The sequence below is a fragment of the Lutra lutra genome, chromosome 6 (assembly GCF_902655055.1).
Source record: "Lutra lutra chromosome 6, mLutLut1.2, whole genome shotgun sequence".
In the NCBI taxonomy this organism is placed as follows: Eukaryota; Metazoa; Chordata; class Mammalia; order Carnivora; family Mustelidae; genus Lutra; species Lutra lutra.
In genome coordinates, this window is record NC_062283.1 from 985,766 (window position 1) to 1,005,760 (window position 19,995).

The following is a 19,995-nucleotide window of genomic DNA, read 5'->3' on the forward strand; positions in this document are numbered from 1 at the left end:
TTTAATTTATTTATTTGACAGACAGGCAGGCAGAGAGAGAGGAGGGGGGGGAAGCAGACTCCCCGCTGAGCAGGGAGTCCCATGTGGGGCTCCATCCCAGGACCCTGAGATCACGACCTGAGCCGGGGCTCCATCCCAGGACCCTGAGATCACGACCTGAGCCGAAGGCAGAGGCCCAACCCACTGAGCCCCCAGGCGCCTGGCAGCTGCTGTTTCTCCGCGATCTTGCCACCACGTTTTGAATTGCAACAACTCACTTGGAGATAGAACTGTTCTTGTGAGCAATGAGCAATGACCAATCTGTCGGAATAAGTCGATTGCCTTCTGCGATGCCTTAAATGATTCCCGTTGTAAATGGAGAATTAGCTCCATAGTTTTGTACTGCTTGTTTTAGCTCCTTCAATAATTTGAAGGGAAATGGCTCATGCTTGGCCTCATAGACACCATTAAGGTTGTTAGGATCATGTCCTGGAGCGACATGTTCTGTAATAATAACCAGGAAATTAAAATGCAAGGCATCTAGGTCTCCCGCTCGCTGTGCTTCAAGGAGGCCTTTCTGAATAGCTGATAGCATGTATTTTTCCTCTTTTTCACTAAATGGTGCCTTCTTATAGGACAGTGGAGCTGATGGCAACAGTGCCATGGGCACCTCTTGTTCTGTTATTGGAGGAGAAGGAGATTCCTCCTTTATATATTCCTTTCTGATGGCCTTAGTAATTTCTTTCTCCTTCTGAATGGCATGTTCAGGATCCTCTTTTTTAGTTTCTCCTGAACATTCATTATTGCTCTCTGAATCAGGGGTTTGTAAAGGCTCCAAAACGGAGCGAATGAGGGTCCAAGTAGGGCACATAGTAATTGGAATTGGTTTTCCTTTGGTATATAAGTTTTAACTCATAACCTACTTTTTTCCATGTTTGCTAATCTAAAGTCCCTAATATAGGGAACCAGGAGCAATGTTCTTTAATTACCTTTAAAAGCTCCATGAGTTGGCCCTCGCTGACTTTCGCTCCTCCTGCCTTTAGGAGCCGTCTCAGTAAGCAAACATAAGGGCGATAATCATTTGTGCTCTCTAGACTCCCCATCCCTGCTGTAAGTACCCACAACTCACCAGCGGGGGTAAAAGGCACGGCGGGGCAAAAACTCACGTTGGGGCGGCTTCTCCTGTTTCAAGTCCCTGTTCGGGCGCCACTTGCCGCTTCCAGTGGGAGAAGAATTAGGCACAAACAAGTCAGGGCAAGAGAAAGGGAGCAGGGGACGACAGTCAGAAAGACTGCTGCCACGGGCAACCCCTCAGTCTGGCTTTTATTAGATAGAAACAATAACCCACAGAAGAGCCGAGGCAGTTAGTCACACGTCTTGTGGACAAACAAGAAGGAGGGTAAAGTTTATAGTTAACCAAGCACCTTCAAAGGACTCATCTAACTAACAGCCGGTGCTTTGGGGAGGAGAAAGGAGAGATAACGGAAAAGGGAAGCGGGCGGAGCGCGCGGAGTGGCAGGAGTTCCCAGCTGCTCCGCTTCAAGGTCGTTTATCGTCCTCTCCCCCAAAGGCCTGCTGCCAGTCTGTGTTTTTCTTCAAGCTGTATCTAAGCGTGCTTGGTAACTAGTAAAATCTTCCAGGGGTTATAGTTTAAGTGATACATTGTTCTGAGGGGCAGCTGCATCAGGGGAAGAGGAAAGAATTCCCACCAGCGGGGGGTGGTGAATCCTCAGACCCGGCGGGTCGCAGGTCGGCAGAGCCACCTCGGAGTACCAGGGTTTCAGTGGGACTTCACACCAAAGACCTTCGTCTTGCTTCACCTCTCCCCTCATTCTTTCCCTTGCATTTTGAACCCTAACAGGCTAACAGTCCCGTCAGTGAAATGCCCAAGCAGAAAACGAGGTTTACAATGTTTCTGAACCGGGCGATGCTCCCACCTGGGGTACACACGACCCCGCCCTTCCCAAACTGCCAACACGGCGGCCCTGCTCTAGATGCTGGACGGCAGCTATCCGGCCGAAAACGCTCAGCCTCCGCGGGCTGGGACAGGAGTCACTCAGTGTCACACCATCCTCGGCCGAACCAGAGGCATCTGTGGGAAGCACCCTTCAAAGCCCTTACCCTGTCTTCCGAGGGCCTGGAGACCGTGCGGCAGGAACGCAGGCACGGCCACTTTCTACCTTCAGTCCTGTCCCCATCCTACCTGTGCACTTAGACCCGACCCCAAATCCCTCCTCTCCTGTCCTTGCCCCTCGCTGTCTCTTCTCTCCTCCATCAGCTTCATGTGTGTCCCGCCGGGCGCCCGGCCCCTGTCCCTTCTCTAGCCCTCCCCGCTGACCCCTCCTCGCTCCTCTTTTTCCAGGGACTTGCCTTTCCCGACGCAGCCCCCCCCCCCTCCCCGGCCCCTCTCCTGCCAGAAGGCTTAAGATTTTCTCCAAAATTCCTATGTAGGTTCACAGCTGCACCCAGGCTTGCCTGGAGGTGGGAAATGGCGACTTTGCGCTTCGGGGCCTGATGACATCTGCGGGCCGGTGCAGGGGACACTGCTTCCAGCGGCGCTGTGCTTCCCCGTGCGCGAGCAGCTCGGTCTGAGGCGCTGTAGCCACGGGGGCGTCCGCGTTTGTCGCCGTCGTCCGCCTCGCGGGTACTGTCTTCCGAAGCCGAGCGGCCGCCTGAACTGGCTGCGGTCGCGTCCCGGACGCCGGGCGCAGAGCGGCAGCCGGGACACGCGCTTGCGGCTCGTTTCCGGCCCCGGACAGCGAGTTAAGTACGTCCTGTCGGGCGGCTCCGCGGCGCTCACTACTCACTGCCTTGGGCGGTGCTAGCAGCTGCGTGGGCGCAGCGGGGCGTTTCTGAGAATCGAGGACCCGAGGACCGACACGGGTTCCCCGCTCGTGGCGGCGGGAGCTGGCGGGACCCGCAGCGGGCGGAGGGCAGCCCGGGATGGGAAGAGCCGAGCGCGGGGCGCACTCCCGCCTCTCCGAGCGCCCCTGGGAGACCCTGTGGGCTCAGACTTCGGGATGGAGGCGAGCACGACCGCCCCGGACGCGGCTCTGGATAAATTCCGGGCGGCACGCCCCGGGCGCCCCCGTCCGCGGGGGTGTAGCTCAGTGGGAGAGCGCGTGCTTAGCATGCACGAGGCCCCGGGTTCGATCCCCGGCACCTCCACCGCCGTGCGGCCTCGCCCCCGGTGCGGGTGAAGAGGGGTGGTCCGGCCTTGCGCTTTTCCTTTAAGTTACTGGTGGTCTGGCGCTGAACCACTTACACCGTGGCCCTGCCGCACCTCGGATCTCCCCACCGGCTGCCCCGCACAGCGAAGCCAGAAAGAGCCCGCTCCCCCGAAGCACGGCCCAGGGACGGCCGGTTATGCTTCGTGGCGGCTTCTACCGAGAAGTGGGCGAAGAACCAGGCGAAGGGGCGGCGGGAGGAGGCCCTCGGGAAAATTCCTTTAGATCCCCCACCCCTGTCCCTCGGCTGCGCCCCGGGTCGATGCCCCGCCTGCTGCTCCGGAGACCTCGTCCCGCCCGCACTCGCCCCTGCACCCCGACTCTGTCCCCGCGCTCGCGCCGCGGCAGGCCCGCGCAGTCACCCGGCCCGGAGCGCTGCGGTCCCGGCTTCTTCCTGGGAAGAGGTGTTCAGTGTCCCGCCCAAGCGCTCGCCATGCCGCTCGGAGGCTTCCAAGGCCCTTCTCTAAACTCGGATTTCCAGAGGAGCCGGAGCAGCGGGCGGCCCTTAGAGCCCAGCCCCGCAGGTTTCAGGAGTCCCCAGGAGCGCGGGGGCGCTGCGCCTTCCCGTGGAACGAACGCTTTGAAGCCCCCTTTCCGTAGGAGGAGGAGAACCTTCTGGTCTCCTAATCCCCCGGTGGAACCGGAGACAGAGAAACGCCCGCCCGAATTGCGGGAAGTTTCCGCGCGGGTGAGGATCCGCGGGGGCCCCGTGCGCCTTCCTCGCGGCTCCTGCCGGGTCCTCCTCTTCTGCCCCCTTCTTCACCACGTCCTGTGTCGCCTCCTCCACTCCCCACCTCTCCCCTCCCGGAGCCAACTGAACCTCGCCCGGTGATTCGAGGGAGAGGAGGGGAGGCGACTGGGGAACCGGAGAGGTGATCGAGAACTTACTGGGATATTCGGGAAGGTACAGGTTTCGCACCGGGAGAAAAGTATCCGAGTGGAAACTGAGACAATACAATCGTTTATGGTTACCCCCCCCCCCCACACACACACCCTCATATTTGGTCACTACCAATTTTGCCAACAGGAGGGAATCTCTATTCTTTGCGCCCCGGTGATGGCTGAGCTTGGAGGCGCGCCTCCCAGCCGGGGTTGGGGTGCGGAGGTTGTTATGAATGGAAAGTGCTTCTGGGGACCGCTTCTTGCTCTGCCTCCAGAAGGCCTCCCTGTACTTCTCTGTGGGTCCTGGAGACAGAAGGTAGAGTCCTCCAGGCGAAACCACTGCCCGGTTTCGGAACATGCTGCTGGGCTCCAGACTTTGCTATAGCAACCACTGACGACACACAATTACTGTTTTTTTATTTGGGATGTTTCCTTTTCCCATCTGGATCTAACTTTCCAGAGACAATCTTTCTGGTTCTGTTTTTTCAGGCCCTTCCTCTAGCATTTCCTGCTGGAGGGGACAGCCCATAGGGCTGGAGGAGCAGAGACCCCCGTGGAATGAGGTAGGAAACCCGTGACACCGCGCTACTAGCTCTAGAAGGAGCGACACATTCGGAGCCCCAGCCTTCAGCCCACTGTGACATGCTCTGAGGGTCTAGGGCTCAGCTACTGCTTTCCCCTGGAGAAACATATCCCACATATGGGTGCCCTTGCCGGTTATGTGGCCAGAGTTCCATTGCTTTATGGCGACTTCTTATCTCTCATCGCTTTTAACAGCTGCTTGGGAGAGTCTCTGAGAGATTCTTCAGGGCTCCATGCGAGATACAGCGAGGCTGCAAAGAGCAAGGGGAAGATCACGCTGGAGAATGGGTGCTTGCCAAAATGGAAGAGGGGGGTCCAAGCTGTTTCCCACGGCTGATGACTCTGCGTCCCAGTCAGGAGGCAAGAGAGTGAGCATCAGAGGGAAGGAAAGCTCATTCCCTTAGCTTTTGCGCTGATATAATTTAGGGAGCAGCGTGACTACAACACACCTGGACCGAGGTAGCCGGAGATGGCCAGCTGGCAAAGGGCCTGTCTGGGGCTTGAGTCCTCAAGGAGATGGAGCTTGTGATGGATCCCTGATCCCTCTCCTGATCTCAGAGGAACTAGGAGGAACGTGCTTCTGGCTTTTCCAAAGGAGGGAATTTAGATGTCATCTTTTAAATTTCGACTTCGCATTTTAAAGCATCCCTTTCTAATACAGAAGGTAGCATGTAAAGGCTTTGCAAAGGAAAATGGACCGATTCTGGCGCATTCACCCAACATACGACCTACCGAGATCGCTGATATTCCATACTCCATAGTTTGTGCCGTCTCTTTAACAAGTGATAACAAGTGATGTTTACTTGTTTGTTTAAATACAAGCAACTTATACATTTGTCCTTATTCCCACCCAAACAGCTTTGGCCACATCTTCCTCCAGGACATTCGCTGTGGTGCTGCACGAGGTGTTAATTCAGTTAAAGATCTGGGAACAAAAGAGTTCACGAGGACACGTGGAAGGTAAGGAATCTAAAACCGTTGTTTGCCGTTTTCTGAGACTGAGCTTCAGCGCGGTGCTCCGTGAATGTTTTGTGTAAACTTCTTGTGAACATCAGTTTAATAGGGAGTACGCGTAACCGTGCTCCAGATTCCAGGATCTTTCCTTTGCGGTCGGTGCGCGCTCGCTCGTCCGAGGAAGCTAGCGGTCTCCGGCTCCCAGAGGATGCTCTGGACGTGCGCGAGGCTGGGGTCAGGGTCGCCCGCACGCTCCAGGGCCGCGCTCCGCGCCCCGCTCCCCGCCCCGCGGAGGCCGGGCTCCTGGCGCGCTCCCCGAGGCAGGGGTGGGGAGGAGCGGGGGAGACCGGTCACTACGCGTTGGACCGCGCAGTCCCCTCACAACCTAGGAGACTTCACGGATCTTTTTCCCCCTCTTTTCTGTTGGGGGATTCCGCCAAACGAGACGAAAAGTGCACGGTCTGTGGGTGTGGCTGCAGCTTGGTGTTTGGGGCGGCGGCGAGACTGAGGAGTGCCGCTGTCTTTCTTTTCTCATCTCTTCCGTGAATGTCCGCGTCTTGGGGACCCCCAGGTCCCACGGAGTAGAAATGACACAATACTGAAAGGAACACGGTAAGGCGCGCGAAAAAGCTCGGATGGAGGAGCCGGGGGTCGAACCCGGGGCCTCGTACATGCGAAGCACGCGCTCTACCACTGAGCTACACCCCCGCCTGCTCGCGGGCTCTGGGGATCCTCCATAAATTTGAAGTCGTGTGTGTGGCTCGCGTCCTGTTTCTGTTGGAGAAACCAAATGTGTCCAGCGCGACTAGGTTTCGGGAAGCCCTTTTGTTGTCAGGTGGGACAGGTCGGTCGTGGAGTCTGAGCCACTTCATGTGAGGTTTAAGAGTTTCATCAGTTCAAGGCCTGTTGACTCATTGTTTCCTTTTTTTGGTCCCTTATTTCCAGCGTTTACATGGAAGCCGCCGGGAGCTCTCCCCAGAGCGCGTTAGTGTGTGGTCCCCAACACCTCGCAGCCTGCTGCGGGCTCCGCTGGCCCCTGGGAAGCAGGACTAGGGGAGGTGAGCCCGGGCTGCTGCAGGAGAGAGCCTTACCTGTGCACAGTGCCCTGATTGTCTTGCTCTGTCCTAGTCTAAGCAGCTGACTTCGGAGGCTCTTTCAGGATCTACTAGATCCGTAAGACGATGAATTTAATAGTGAAAGGCACGGGAGAAATCTGAGGAACAAGGTAGACTGAGACGGGGTTTGGGTTCTCATTGGAGTCTGACAGTACTGAGGAAGACCTGCAGGTTGGTTGCACGGATGGTGATGACTTTTGCAAAGAATAGTAGATACAGGAGGAAGGGTGAGAGTTCTGCTCGGCTGACCGGCTGACGTTGTTACTGGTTGGTTGATTTGTTTTTGCTTTGGGAGCATAGGTGAAGCAATAAGGGGGAAATATATAGTTTGGGTTTGGACATGACATAACTTACGTGTCTGCACCATGGCCCCCTGAGGACGTCTACCTGGAGGCCATTACAGTCAGAGTTTAGAACCCTGTAGATATCTCTGAACCTGAATTTCCGACATGCATGCATGTGCCTGGGAGGAGAGGGCATGTTAGAAGTGCGTGGAATAAGGGCTTAAAGTTCTCTATCAAAACTGGTAGATAAGGAACTTATTACTTTTTTTAAAAAAATGAGAGTGCCTTAAAAAATGGTTCTTTATTTAAAAAAAAAAAATGAGAGTGCCTTGGTGGCTCAGTTGGTTAAGTGGGGCCTTCCGCTCAGGTCATGATCCCAGCATGGTGGGATCGAGTCCCACGTGGGGCTCCTTACTTGGCAGGGAGCCTGCTTCTACCTCTGTCTGCCTGTGCTCTCTCTCTTTCTGACAAATAAATACAATCTTCAAAAATTAATAAAAATGACAGTGCTTCTAGACTGATCTCATTTAAAAAACCATTTATACTCCTTGTTGTGGTCTTAACTTTTCCTTGGAACACCAGTCAAAGTCCTGTTTCCCACCATCAGCTTCCAGATAAGGTGATGATCTCTGCTTTGCCCCTCTTTGCCAATCTGTGACTATTTTAGTTATAGAATGCTACGTATCAAACTTCTCAAAACCGAGTGACTTTAAACAACTGTTGATTACATTTGCTCATAATTCCAGGCAGAAACTTGGGCCGGGCCTCCCCTGCTCTTTGGAGTTGGGGCTGTTCACTGCACTTCGCGGAGCTGGTAGCAGAGCTGGACTCAAAGGTCGGAAGAGCCTCCACTGCAGGGTATCGGCACTACCCTGTGTGGCTTCCCAGTCACTTTGCCATTCCCGGTTCTAGCTCAGGCTTTCTCCTAGCGTGGCGATCCCAGATCGCATCGCAGTCAGACTCCCACGGAGCGCCTTCAGAGAGGGGCTATTTCAAGAGAAACCAAAGCAGAAACTGCACTTACAGCATCTGTGCAAGGAAACAACATCGGTTCCTCTCGTCCCCAGAGGACCGCCTTTGTGTAGATATACTGTCCACAGGGAGGGTCTCCTGCCTCCAACACACTCGGAGTTGCAGAACAGCTGTTCTCAACATTTCCTGTTTCTCAAAAGGAAACAGGAGCTGGCTGACTTCTTAGAAGCCAAGACTTCTCCATTATGTGGATTTATGTGCAAGCGAAGCGTTCTCTACTGTGGGGGACGAACATTAATTTGTCTCCAAAATTAAAGCAGACCGATGATGGGATTTTCCTTACTTTGTCATTTTTCAGGTTCTTTTTTTTTTTTTTTTTTTTTTTTAAAGATTTTTATTTATTTATTTGACAGAGAGAGATCACAAGTAGACGGAGAGGAAGGCAGAGAGAGAGAGAGAGAGGGAAGCAGGCTTCCTGCCGAGCAGAGAGCCCGACGCGGGACTCGATCCCAGGACCCTGAGATCATGACCCGAGCCGAAGGCAGCGGCCCAACCCACTGAGCCACCCAGGCGCCCCATTTTTCAGGTTCTTACAGGAAAAACAAAAGTCCGTGTTTGAATTCATGTGTTCTGTTTCTGGTATGTAATAAAGGATCTGGAGAGTCATTTGTCCGAGGCATTCAGCTTGCAGTCCAAAGTGTTTTCCAGACATAGCTGGACTCTCACATCACCTGATTTTTCTCATGCCCTTGTCTTTAGGATTAGCTTAAAGAAATTGCACTGGTCTCCCTCTCTCTCTCCCCTCTTCCACCTCTTCCCTCCCCTTCTCTCCTCCACTCATCCCTCCTCTCTCCCTCTCTCTTCCTCTTACTGTGGATCTTCCTTAAGTCCTATTGTAAAATGGTACTCCAGGTGACAAAACTGGTTGCATTTGCAGATGTCGAATAAGACTTTCTGTCTCCTTTCTTCCTTCTGATGTCACACCAATCACTTTTAAACAAAGAATTAGCAAAAAACAAAAACAGAAAAGAAGATTTGGCATGCCAGAAGGAGTGTACGGATGTGGAGCACATTGGTGATAGGAAAAAGAAGAAAGTGCCTTTGGAGGTGCTGGGTATCGAACCCAGGGCCTCATGCCTGCAAAGCATGCGCTCTACCACTGAGCTACACCCCCAGGCGGAGACTGCTTCTTCTGTGATATTTTAGGAAATATGACTATCTTCTGTATTCTTTGGCAAGGCTGTGTGGTGTGTGTGTCAGAAAATTTATTCTCTTAATGGTACTAGTTCTACAATTTCTAAATTGGATTTTTTTTTTTTTTTGGCTGGACCCAATATAGTAAATTCTAAGTCCAAATTGATACCATTCCAGCTCCCAGGTTCTTCCCAGCTGGGGTTAGTCTTCTTTAAGAGCTTCTTACTATCCTAATGCCTGTATTTTGTCTTGTTTTGTTTTGTTTTTGACTACTATTCTCTGGAGTCTCAGGTTGGGAGTTTCACTTGTCTTCATTCTTTTTCTCTATGGTGTCTTTCTCCTCCACAGATCACTCTACCTAATCTGCACTGACCGTCTTGTCTGTACCCACCTCTTCAAGTGTCATTGGTCTGTGATTACTCTCTTCCTTCACTTTCTACATTGAACCTTGCCTTGCTCACCAGTCATCTTCAACACCAGGATATCTTCTCCAGAAAACCAAGGAAGCACTTTGACAGCCTCTGTGCAGAATGAAAATGATTATTGCTTATTTCCAACTGTGCTGTGTCCCTCATTCCGTATCTTGAGAAATAGTCTTCACCCTGTGGACAGCTGGCAAATCTAGAAAAGAAAAAGGAAGGGGGAGGAAGGAAGGGGGGAGGGAGAGAAGTAGAGAGGAAGAAAATGTTTAAGTTCAATTTCCTTCCTTCTCCCTGCCTCTCCATTCCCAAGCAACCTCTGACCTAATTCCCTGTCACTGTAGTTTAGTTTGCATTTTCTGACGTTTTATACAAATGGAATCATATCATTTTTACTTTTTTGGTTTTACTTCTTTCACTCATCATAATTGTCTTGAGATCACCCATGTTTAATGTATCAGTAGTTTATTCCATTTTGTGCTGAGTAGTACTCCGTGGCATGGACAGACCACAACTGGTTTATCCATTCACCCATTTATGGTAAGCCTTTGGGTTGTTTCCAGTTATTGGTGATTACAAATAAAACTGATGTGAATATTTGTATACAAGAATTTGTATGCTCATAACAGTTTTACTTCTTTTCCATTGGATACATACTTAGAATTTGCATGGCTGGATCATGGGGTTGGTACACCTACAACTTTTTAAGAAACTGTTAAACTGTTTCAAAGCAGTCCTCTTTTTCATTACTGCTGATGGTGTATGAGAGTTTAATTTCCTTTGCATTCTTACCAACATATGGTATGGCTAGCGTTTTTAAATTTTAACAACTCTTATAACTGCAAAGGTCTTCATTATGGGCTTAATTTGTATTTCCTTAATGACTGATGTCGTGCATCTTTTGTTTCTTTGCCATCCTTATATCTTCATTGACATCCTCTGCTTAAATATTCTGATATTTTATTATAAAAAACTTTATTCATTTATTTGCAGAGAGAGAGAGAGCACAAGCAGGCAGGGGCCAAGAAGAAAGAAGCAGAGAAAGAGCAGGAATCCCAATGTGGGACTCGATCGCAGGACTCTGGGATCATGACCTGGGCCAAAGGCAGCAGCCTAACTGACTGAGCCACTCAGGCATCGCTATTTGGGTATTTTAAATCAGGGTTTCTTATTGTTGACTATTAAGAGCCCTTTATATATTCTAGCTGTAAATCCTCTATCAGATATATGGTTTGCAAAGGTTGTCTCCCAGTCTGTGACTTGCCTTTCTGTTCTTTTAAACATGCTTTGCGCAGAGCAGGATTTAACATTTTTTGATGAGGTTAAATTTATATAATTTTATGCTTTCGTTGTCATATCTACAAAGTATTTGTCTGACCCAAGATCACAAAGATTTTCTCCTGTGCATGGGACCCCGCGAAATTTTTTCTTTGGTTTCCTTAATTTTCTGAGATGTATCTGGGTTAACTGGCAGGATGAGGAAGAGAGGAAAGGCTTTATGTTTTGGAACCCTATTACCTCTCTTGTGTCTTACTCCTCCATCTACCGTCCCCCGCTGCCAGGAACTATGGGTGGAAGATAATAGATGCCCCCAGTTTCTGGGTGGATAATGTGCCGGACACTTCAACAGCAGCATTTGAAGAATCCGGAATCCCCTAAAATGGAAGACGAAAACAATCCCAAGTATTGAAAAATAAATATCGGAAAACACTACCTCCAGGCAGCCGAAATAGCTCAGTTGGGAGAGCGTTAGACTGAAGATCTAAAGGTCCCTGGTTCGATCCCGGGTTTCGGCAGGCGGAGTAGCTTTTGTCCACCTCAGAGACAGCCGGCCTGCCACCCCGAGACCTATTTTTGCCATCTTGAAACTCGACAATAATTACACCTTGAATTTGTGTTTTGTAATTGATGTTCAAGGGGACATCCGAACAGGCATCTGAACAAAGGAAAGGAGGGCAGTGTGCGCGTCTGGCTTTCGTTGCTTTTCCTTCTGCAAACAGCGATCCCCAGGCCCCATGAATCTTGATGTGTGAAGTGAAGGTGAACAGTAACATTCCTGCTGATAATTTACAAGTGGAGTCCACTTAATTAGAATGACATTAAATCAGCAAGTGAAAAATAAATTAACAGGTCGAGAGAGACCAAGAAAGGGGAAAAAACTTTATATTTTATTACCACTTTTAAGGGCACTTTCCCTCTCCTTTAAAAATACATTCATTCATTCATTCGTTCGTTCGTTTGCTGGGTCATAGGGACAGCCAAGAGGGAGAGTCAATGTCATGGTGAAAGCCACAAGCCTGCTTACACGTGCCCCCAAGAGCGACCTCATTATACCCCAGATTCTTACTGCACAAGAATCAAAGCGAGGCCTTGGCGCACCGAGGCAGAGATTCTGGATTTCCGTTAGCGCTCGGCCGGGGTCAGACCCGATTTTACACCCGCGGAGGGAGGGCCAAGTCTGATGCTGGGTGCAGCAGGTGGCGAAGACCCGCGCAGGGCCAAGCGGACAGTGGGCCGTAGACTTCTGTGCTGTTTAGGATGAGGGACCTTACATTTTCATTTGGCACAGCGTGCCCCCGCTGTAACCCGTGCAGATCACCGGCCATCAACATTCACATCTCTTGGATTCAGTACATCTACCCCATGGCCACTCCAGGCTCCGCACACACCCGCAGCTGAGTTATGATCTCCTGAGCACTGGCAAGTATCGTGTTAAAGTCACGTCCGCAGTTCCCCTCTGAACTTCAATGAGTCCGTCTGTGAACTGTATGAACTCGGGGTTGGAATACCCCAGATAACATTGCCCGGAAAATCCCAAGGGAACTCGTGGTTTGTATTTACAAAAAGACGCATCAAGAAAACAGGGAAGCATGCTAGTGTCACCTTACTGCTCCTTGCTTTCGCAGCAGTTTTGCTTTGTGCAGCTGTACCAGAATCAGTGCCATTTTGCAAGTCGGGGCTGGAGGGGTGAGGGTTGAGGAGTGTATGGAGGGAGCCCTATGGTCGAAATGGAAAGAGCAAGTCCAAGTTTAAGAAAACTGGCAAAACGGCTTCTTGATTAGCAAGCACACACGCGTGGCTGCCCAGGCCCCACTGGGATTCGAACCCAGGATCTCCTGTTTACTAGACAGGCGCTTTAACCAGCTAAGCCACGGAGCCGCTTCGGAAGGGCCCTGGAATTCCCGCATCCGAGGAGGATTTTGCCCGCGCAGCTGTGTTTCTGAGCAGACCCGCCCTTCTTGGCCTTTCTTCTGCCCAGAGCAACCCGGACGGGAGCAACCGTGGCCCGCACACCCGCCCAGTGGTCTTCTCGCCTTGCGCTGCACAACCTCGTGGCAGTTGGCTCGGATTCTCGATGCGGCCTCCGGGAAGCGCGCGCAGACGGAGACCAGAGGTGGGCGGCGAGTCCCCAGGCCCCGCGGCGTCCCTGCGGACCAGGTCCTGCGCCTCCCGGCGTCCTGCGTCGTGGCGCGGGGCTCCTCCTATGCTCCCGGGGTCCGAGCCGCCGCCACCAGCGCTCGGCGGGGCTGCAAGGGCGCGTCTGCAGAGCTGCCCCGGACCCAGGACCCCAGACCACCGGGAGCTAAACGGAGACGGGCGGGCGGGCAGTGTCACGGTCTTCTTTCGGCCCGGCAGGGTGGTCGGGAGCCCGGCAGCGGGCATCTACCCCCTGTTGTTGAAAACCCCAGAGGAGACCCTCCCCGTCATCTTCGGCCGTTGTGGGGGGTCGTCTACCAGATGAAGACCGCACGCAGGAGGGAAGTGGCGGGCGCGTCTCCTCCTCCTGCCGCCTCCTCTCCTGTGAAGTTCGGCTGCGACGGGCGCTGCCGACTTGTCTGTCCTCACTCCGGGGGCAGCTGCTCCCTGCGGGTTGGGAATGCTGTGACGAGTGTCCAGCCTGGCCATGTTCATGTAGATTGTTTTCCTTCAGCGAATGTGCGTCGTCCTTGGATTCCGCTTCTCGGCATTTTGGGAGATAATGAGAGACGAAAAGAAGAGGAAAAGGACGAACCTCAAGAAGTATTTCCTTTGGTTTCCTTTATTCTCCGAGCGGTGCCTGGGTCCGCTCACAGGATTCGGAGGAGAGAAAGGCTGCGGGGCTGGACCTCACTGCCGCGCCCCCCGCCCCCTCTTCCGCCTGCCACCCCCTGGCGCCGGGAACTGGACCAACCTGCGCCCACGGGGCCTCCGAGCCTGTCCGGGTCGGCACAGATGCCGCACAGCTGGACAGTCACACTTAACGGCATCCAGAACCCCGAACGAAGGCTGAACCCCGTCCGCGGAGTGCGGGGTGGGGGAGAGGCAGGGAGAGGGCGTGCGTGGGTGGCCGGAATAGCTCAGTTGGGAGAGCGTCAGACTGAAGATCTGAAGGTCCCTGGTTCGATCCCGGGTGCCGGCAGGCGAGCGTTTTGGCCCCGGCCGGGTGGTTGCGGCTCCTGGGGGCCCAGGACTGTAAACGAAGGGACTGCGTGCCAACAAGACTTAATAGATGTACAGTGAAGTCCGGATTTCATAAATTCCGCCCCTCACAATATGCTCTGTTTTTACACAGTTTGTACAGATTTTTGGAGTAGTCACTGTTGTCGGCTTGGGCCGCACTCACACCCCGCGCACTTTGCCCCGCTGCTTGCGGGCTGCAGCCCCGCGCTGCTTGGACACGGCCTGTGGCGCCCCCTCCGCACCGCCTCGCGCGCGCCACTTGCCGCGGCGACAGCGACAGCGACGGGTCCCCAACTTCGTCAGGGTCCGGTGCGTGTCCGCCCGGAGCGTCTGCTGCCTTCCTTCCCCCCGGGGCTTACACGACACGGGGGAGGAACAAAAGTGCGCCGCCACCGCCAGCCCCTTGGTCAGGGGCCGTGCAGTCCCCGCTGTAGGATAGCTAACTGTGTCCATGGACATTGTCACCGGCCCCGGGCTCCCGGGAGCCGCAACCACCCCGTAGGGGCCAAAACGCTCGCCTGCCGGCACCCGGGATCGAACCAGGGACCTTCAGATCTTCAGTCTGACGCTCTCCCAACTGAGCTATTCCGGCCACCCACGCACACCCTCTCCCTGCCTCTCCCCCACCCCGCACTCCGCGGACCGGGTTCAGCCTTCGTTCGGGGTTCTGGATGCCGTTAAGTGTGACTGTCCAGCTGTGCGGTATCTGTGCCGACCCGGACAGGCTCGGAGGCCCCGTGGGCGCAGGTTGGTCCAGTTCCCGGCGCCGGGAGGTGGCAGGCGGAGGAGGGGGGCGGGGGAGGGCAGCGGTCCCGGCGGCAGGGGCGGGGGCAGGTGGAGGAGGGGGGCGGGGGGCGCGGCGGTGAGGTCCAGCCCCGCAGCCTTTCTCTCCTCCGCATCCTGTGAGTGGACCCACGCACCGCTCGGAGAAAAAAGGAAACCAAAGGAAAGACTTCTTGAGATTCGTCATTTTTCTCTTCTTTTTGTTCCTTTGTCTTTCATTATCTCCAAAAATGCTGAGAAATTTTGATGATGGGGAGCAGTAACTTTGAACCCCAATTGAGCAAATGTTATCCCCAAAGATATTTCCATTCTTCTAGTTATTAGTAGTAATAATAATTGGACTCAACTATTTATACTTTAATTTCATTTTTAGAAGTGGAAATTTTTTCTCTGTTTTATATAAGTACCTATATCCTTGATTTTGCCATGTGACCTGCAAATTCTAAAATATTTACTTTTTGGCCATTTACGGGAAAAGTTTGCTGAAACTCCTGCTCCAGTGGACTATCTTCTCCGAGTCCGTGTGTTGGTGAGAACAGCCTCTTCCTGAAAAGTCCCTGCGGTGGCCATGCTCTGCTGTGCGGGAGCGGCTGTCATAGGTGCTATGGTAAAAACGACTCCCTGAATCCGGTTGTGGTGATGGGACGCGGGAGGGGCTGGGTGTATCTATTCCAGCAGGGCGTCCTGGGTCCTGGGAAGTACCTATGGGGCAGATTCAGGGATTCAAATAGATGTGCAGTAAAGTAAGCCTGATTCTATCCATCCCACGACGTGTATAAGCCACCTCTCCGACCGGGAGACCACAGTGGCATCCTGTGTTCCAGTATTAATGTCGTCTCAGAGTCATGTTCAGTAGTCTCCATACATTCTGTCTTCAGCACACAGTTGCCTCGGTGAGTGGACTTTCTTTGGGGAAGACTGGAACAGAAATATTCACCATATACATTTTTCGTTGTGTACCAAGTTCCCTTCTCACATGGAGCCAGGCTCCTCTTCATTCAGCGAGGCCTGGACTGGATTCCTGCACACGAGATACGAAGTGGGGAAGGCTAGCTGGAAGCCATGAGTCCTCTACGCGGCAAAATAATAGACACAAAGGACATTGCAGTTCTGGAAGAATTCTCAAGACAAGTGCCATCAGCAAGGACATGAAAGCTGTACAGGGAGGTGTTCTTACCACATGTCCACTCAGCTTGCCTGCCGGTCTGTGCAGAAGACAAATAGGGAGTGTGGCAGCGAGCGGTTGTGAACTTAAGGAAGCCGTGATTTCGGTTCTGGCTGCCGTCCCAGCGACAATTCCAGTTCCGTCACTGGGACAAATCGGCGGGTCGCTGATGCTTTAGGCACAGCTTTTGCTGTAAAACACAGTTCTCTCTTTACGCAGCTAGAAATTGGCCACTGTTTGGGACTGAATTCTGTCTCTCCAAAATTTACATTGAGGTCCCAACCCACAGGATCTCAGCCTGGGACTGTATTTAGAGATAGGACCTTTAAAGAGATGATTAAGGTAAGATTGAGGTCATATGGGTGGGCCCTAATCCAGGGTGACTCCTGCAAGGACTGCGTCCTTGTAGGAAGGGAGGCAAGAACACAGACAACATGCATACCGAGGAGAGACATGTGACCGCACAGCAAGGTCGCTTCGAGAGACTCCTGGAGAAACCAGACCTGCTGACATCCTGATCTTGGACTTGGAGCCTGCAGAACTGTGAGAAAATGACTTCCTTTGGTTAAGCTGTGGAATGTCTGGTGTTTTGCGCTGGCAGTCGTGGCAGCAGAGCCACATAGGCCTCACGCAGGGCTTATCTTTGGTCGGCAGGGCCAGGAAGCATTTGGAGTTCTAGCATTCTTCTGTAAGTGAATCACAGGACAGACCCTTGAGATTCAGGGGCAAACTATGGCGTCCTCTGCAAATTATTATGCTCTTTAAAAACTAGTTTCTGGCTTGTTGCTGGCTGTGGGAGAGCACGAGTGCCTGAGCACGAGTCGCCAAGTTACGGTGAGCGCCGGACTTCCAGGCGTGGCGTGGTCTTGCCTAATCTGCACGGTAATGCCGGCCGTGCAGAGCAGCGCTCATCACTGGGCAGAAATAGGAAATCCAAGCAGCTGTCCCAGTGGAAGCCTTTGTGGGAGGAAACAGTGTATATTGCCGTGGCCCTTACACGTGGTACGTTTCTTCAGCCTATATCTGCAGCCTCGTAGGGTGTTTCTCTGGGGTTTTCCTTCAAATTTTATTTAAATTCTAGTTCATGTACACACAGTGCAGTGCTGGTTTCCGGAGCAGAGTTCAGGGACCCATGTCTCACATACAAACCATGTGCCCCGCGCAGCAGGTGCCTCCTTAGTGCCCATCCCCCGGGCAGCCCATCTCCTTCCTCCTCCCTCCATCAACCCTCACCGTGTTCTCTGTCGCACAGCACTGCTTTCGGGTGTTCAGGAAACCTGCAGCGATCCCGGCGTTGAAGCTAGCCGTCTAGGGTTCTCTCTGAGAGTCCGCTGGTGGTCTCTACGGCAGGGCTCCGCATCCCAGCATGTCCTGGGACGACAGTGGTCACAAGGAGGGTGCACGGGGGAGGGTGAGTCAGGAAGGCTCGTGTTTGGGCTCCATACAGAGGCCTCCCACGTTCCACACCAGGATGTCGGGTCTGCGACCCCCTCCAGTTAACTGGCGTCTGAAGATGGAAGGTGTCCAGTCAACAACTCGACACGGCCACCCTCTAAGACGGTCCAGAATTGGAACTGGCCACCTCGCCTCGGATTCTCAGGCTGGGAAGACTGAGTCCCAAGTCCGAAAGCACCAGAGCTGTGGGGGAAACACATTCTGAACACGTGTACACATTCTCTAAAAACTTGTACATGCTGTTGTGAGATGCGAGACGGCAGATTTCTGGAACCCACGACAATATTCTGTCCAGCATTCTGTACAACTGTTGCAAACCCCGAGCCTCCATAAGCTGTCATTCCACGGGGAGCCGGTGATACCCCCTGTGTCAGGTTCACGACGTTTGGCCACAACCATATCAGAGGGTCAGACCGTGTATATTTTCACCCAAATAGATACTCTAGTATCGATTTGCCTCTACCTCTCGCGATGCTCCCTCAAAACCACCATCCACAAGTTTACGGAATGTCTCATGTTCCACAGCATTCCACGGCATTGCTTCTGAGATAATAAAACCATTTTACAGCAAAGGAGGTGTGGCAGTGGGCTAATATTCTGGAGTTTGCTGGTCTTGCCACGTTGCCATCACTCTGAAGCGAGCAACTGGCCGGATGGGACGCGGGAACAACCTTTCAAACATGGGGTGTGGCACCAGCGAACAGACAGCCTCCCCTGGAGCGAGGGTAAGACATCGGAGAGGTGGGAAATGCTCTGAACCAGGGACCGGTTTATGGCACTGTAACTCTGTCATCAGGACTCAGGGTTGCAGGAATCAGAGGGAGGAAATGGGCCTCAGTCCTGCTGTGGAGCTGATGGCCTCGGGAACATCGTGCTCCCGGTCGGTGGTCCTGCTAACCTTCGCTGGACTCCAAAGCCTTTATGTGTGTCCTCCAGTGCTCTCTGTGATCGGAGCTGGTGTGTAACAGCACAGTTTCATACAGCCAGGGAGCCGGTGTCCGAGGGGGTGCCAGGGACCACTTGAAGCCATGAAATCCCTGCATTCCTTACGCCGCACAGGAGCTGGTGGGGAGGATGTGGCCTGTCACGCTGTGTGGACGAGCGGAGGGATGAGAGTTCTTTATGACGAAAGCTGAGTACCTTACCCTCATCGGGTAAGGCTGGGAGACCTGTTGTGGTGCCTTGACTTCCACCTCCACGTTTCTCAACCTGGGAAGCACCGAGTTGATAGAAAGAGTGATTAGTTCTCTCCTGTGGGGCACCCGGTCACCTTGCTCAGGAAGAGCCCATGAATGACTCACTCTGTCTGGTGACTGGACAGGGGCTGGAGAAGGGGGAGGGACCGTCACCGGGCGGGTTTGCATCTCAGCCCGCAGCTGTGGCACTGAGCCGGTGCAGTTGCAAAAGTAACGCTGTTTCAGGGATGATGGACTGAGACTCTTCCTGTTTCTTCCTCCCCCTGCTCTTTTCCTTTCGTCGCCTCCATATATCGCCAGTGGAGGAGCGTCTTCAGGCTTGATCTAAAGCTGCCATGCCTGTGGCCTCGGGTTCAGGAGATCCTGCACAAGCCAGATGTCCCTGTTTTGTTTCCGTCACTCAAATGTTCCTTGGAGGACAGGCCTCGCCAGTAATATGGGGCCCATGGCATTGAAATGGGTCCGGGGCAGAGGCAATCCACGGAGGGCATGAATCTAACTTTGATACGAGCAGGGGAAAGTGAGTAAATTGAAAGGGAGAGAGGAAAGTGAGAAAGGTTTGTCTGAGCTGGTTTGAGAGACTGAAGGGAAGGGCAGGGATGGCGGGGCCAGGCTGGGGGCCCTTCATGTCCTGCTCCCGACCACTGAGCTGTGCTCTCTGATGATCCAAGAGTTCAGAAAAATACTGTCCCAGCTGACTTCCGGTATTTGCTGCTGGTCTCCGTGGAATGAGATGAGGGCTTGACAAATGCAGACTCTCTTACTAGCTTTGAGCCCCAGGTGCATGACCAGGGGAGCTGAAGCATCTGGCCTTGTGTGGTTCCAGTGCGGGCTGTCCGGCTGCTCAGCGAGGAGAGCACAGGGAGAGCAGCAGGCTGGCAGAGGGAGGCAAAGCTTGGTTTGCAGCTGGGACTCTATAACAGAAGGGCAGATTGGCAATAGAAAAACAGAGTTTATTAATATGTGTAGTGAGTATCACCCGGGATTAACCTAGATGGATACTAACTGAAAGCGGAGGCTTAGAACTTCTCAGCATCTCCTACAAAGAACAGTAAATTTGCAGAGAAATGACAGGCCAGAGGGAAGCAGTTTGAGGCTCTAAGGGTAGAGAACTGGGAAGGTAGATCCACGGGAGGAAAGTAATAGAGGAAGGTTTGTTTGCAGATTCCTCTGGTGCCTCTCTGGGCTGATAAGTCTCAGTCTCCTGTAAAAGGAGAATTTATGTCCTGACTTGAGTCAGAAATGGGGGCTAGACAGAGCTTTTCTTGTGTTTGCTGCTTCTTAACTGCTTTCTATTCAAAGTAATTTTTATGTCAGAGTGGTATATTTTGGGTGGCAAATTTTGGTT

At 52.9% G+C, this 19,995-nt stretch overlaps 7 non-coding genes across 7 annotated transcripts; 3 read left to right on the top strand and 4 right to left on the bottom strand.

Moving 5' to 3' along the window:
- The first annotated feature begins 3,075 nt into the window (after positions 1-3,075).
- On the top strand, positions 3,076-3,147 carry TRNAA-AGC (transfer RNA alanine (anticodon AGC)). Its single transcript has one exon. It is a non-coding gene; the product is annotated as a tRNA-Ala (tRNA).
- Positions 3,148-6,260: 3,113 nt separating this feature from the next.
- On the bottom strand, positions 6,261-6,332 carry TRNAA-CGC (transfer RNA alanine (anticodon CGC)). The gene has a single exon. It is a non-coding gene; the product is annotated as a tRNA-Ala (tRNA).
- A 2,765-nt stretch (positions 6,333-9,097) lies between these two features.
- On the bottom strand, positions 9,098-9,169 carry TRNAA-UGC (transfer RNA alanine (anticodon UGC)). The gene has a single exon. It is a non-coding gene; the product is annotated as a tRNA-Ala (tRNA).
- A 2,162-nt stretch (positions 9,170-11,331) lies between these two features.
- Positions 11,332-11,404, top strand: TRNAF-GAA (transfer RNA phenylalanine (anticodon GAA)). Its single transcript has one exon. It is a non-coding gene; the product is annotated as a tRNA-Phe (tRNA).
- A 1,289-nt stretch (positions 11,405-12,693) lies between these two features.
- TRNAT-AGU (transfer RNA threonine (anticodon AGU)) lies at positions 12,694-12,767 on the bottom strand. The gene has a single exon. It is a non-coding gene; the product is annotated as a tRNA-Thr (tRNA).
- A 1,167-nt stretch (positions 12,768-13,934) lies between these two features.
- TRNAF-GAA (transfer RNA phenylalanine (anticodon GAA)) lies at positions 13,935-14,007 on the top strand. Its single transcript has one exon. It is a non-coding gene; the product is annotated as a tRNA-Phe (tRNA).
- A 560-nt stretch (positions 14,008-14,567) lies between these two features.
- Positions 14,568-14,640, bottom strand: TRNAF-GAA (transfer RNA phenylalanine (anticodon GAA)). Its single transcript has one exon. It is a non-coding gene; the product is annotated as a tRNA-Phe (tRNA).
- Between the last annotated feature and the right edge of the window lie 5,355 nt (positions 14,641-19,995).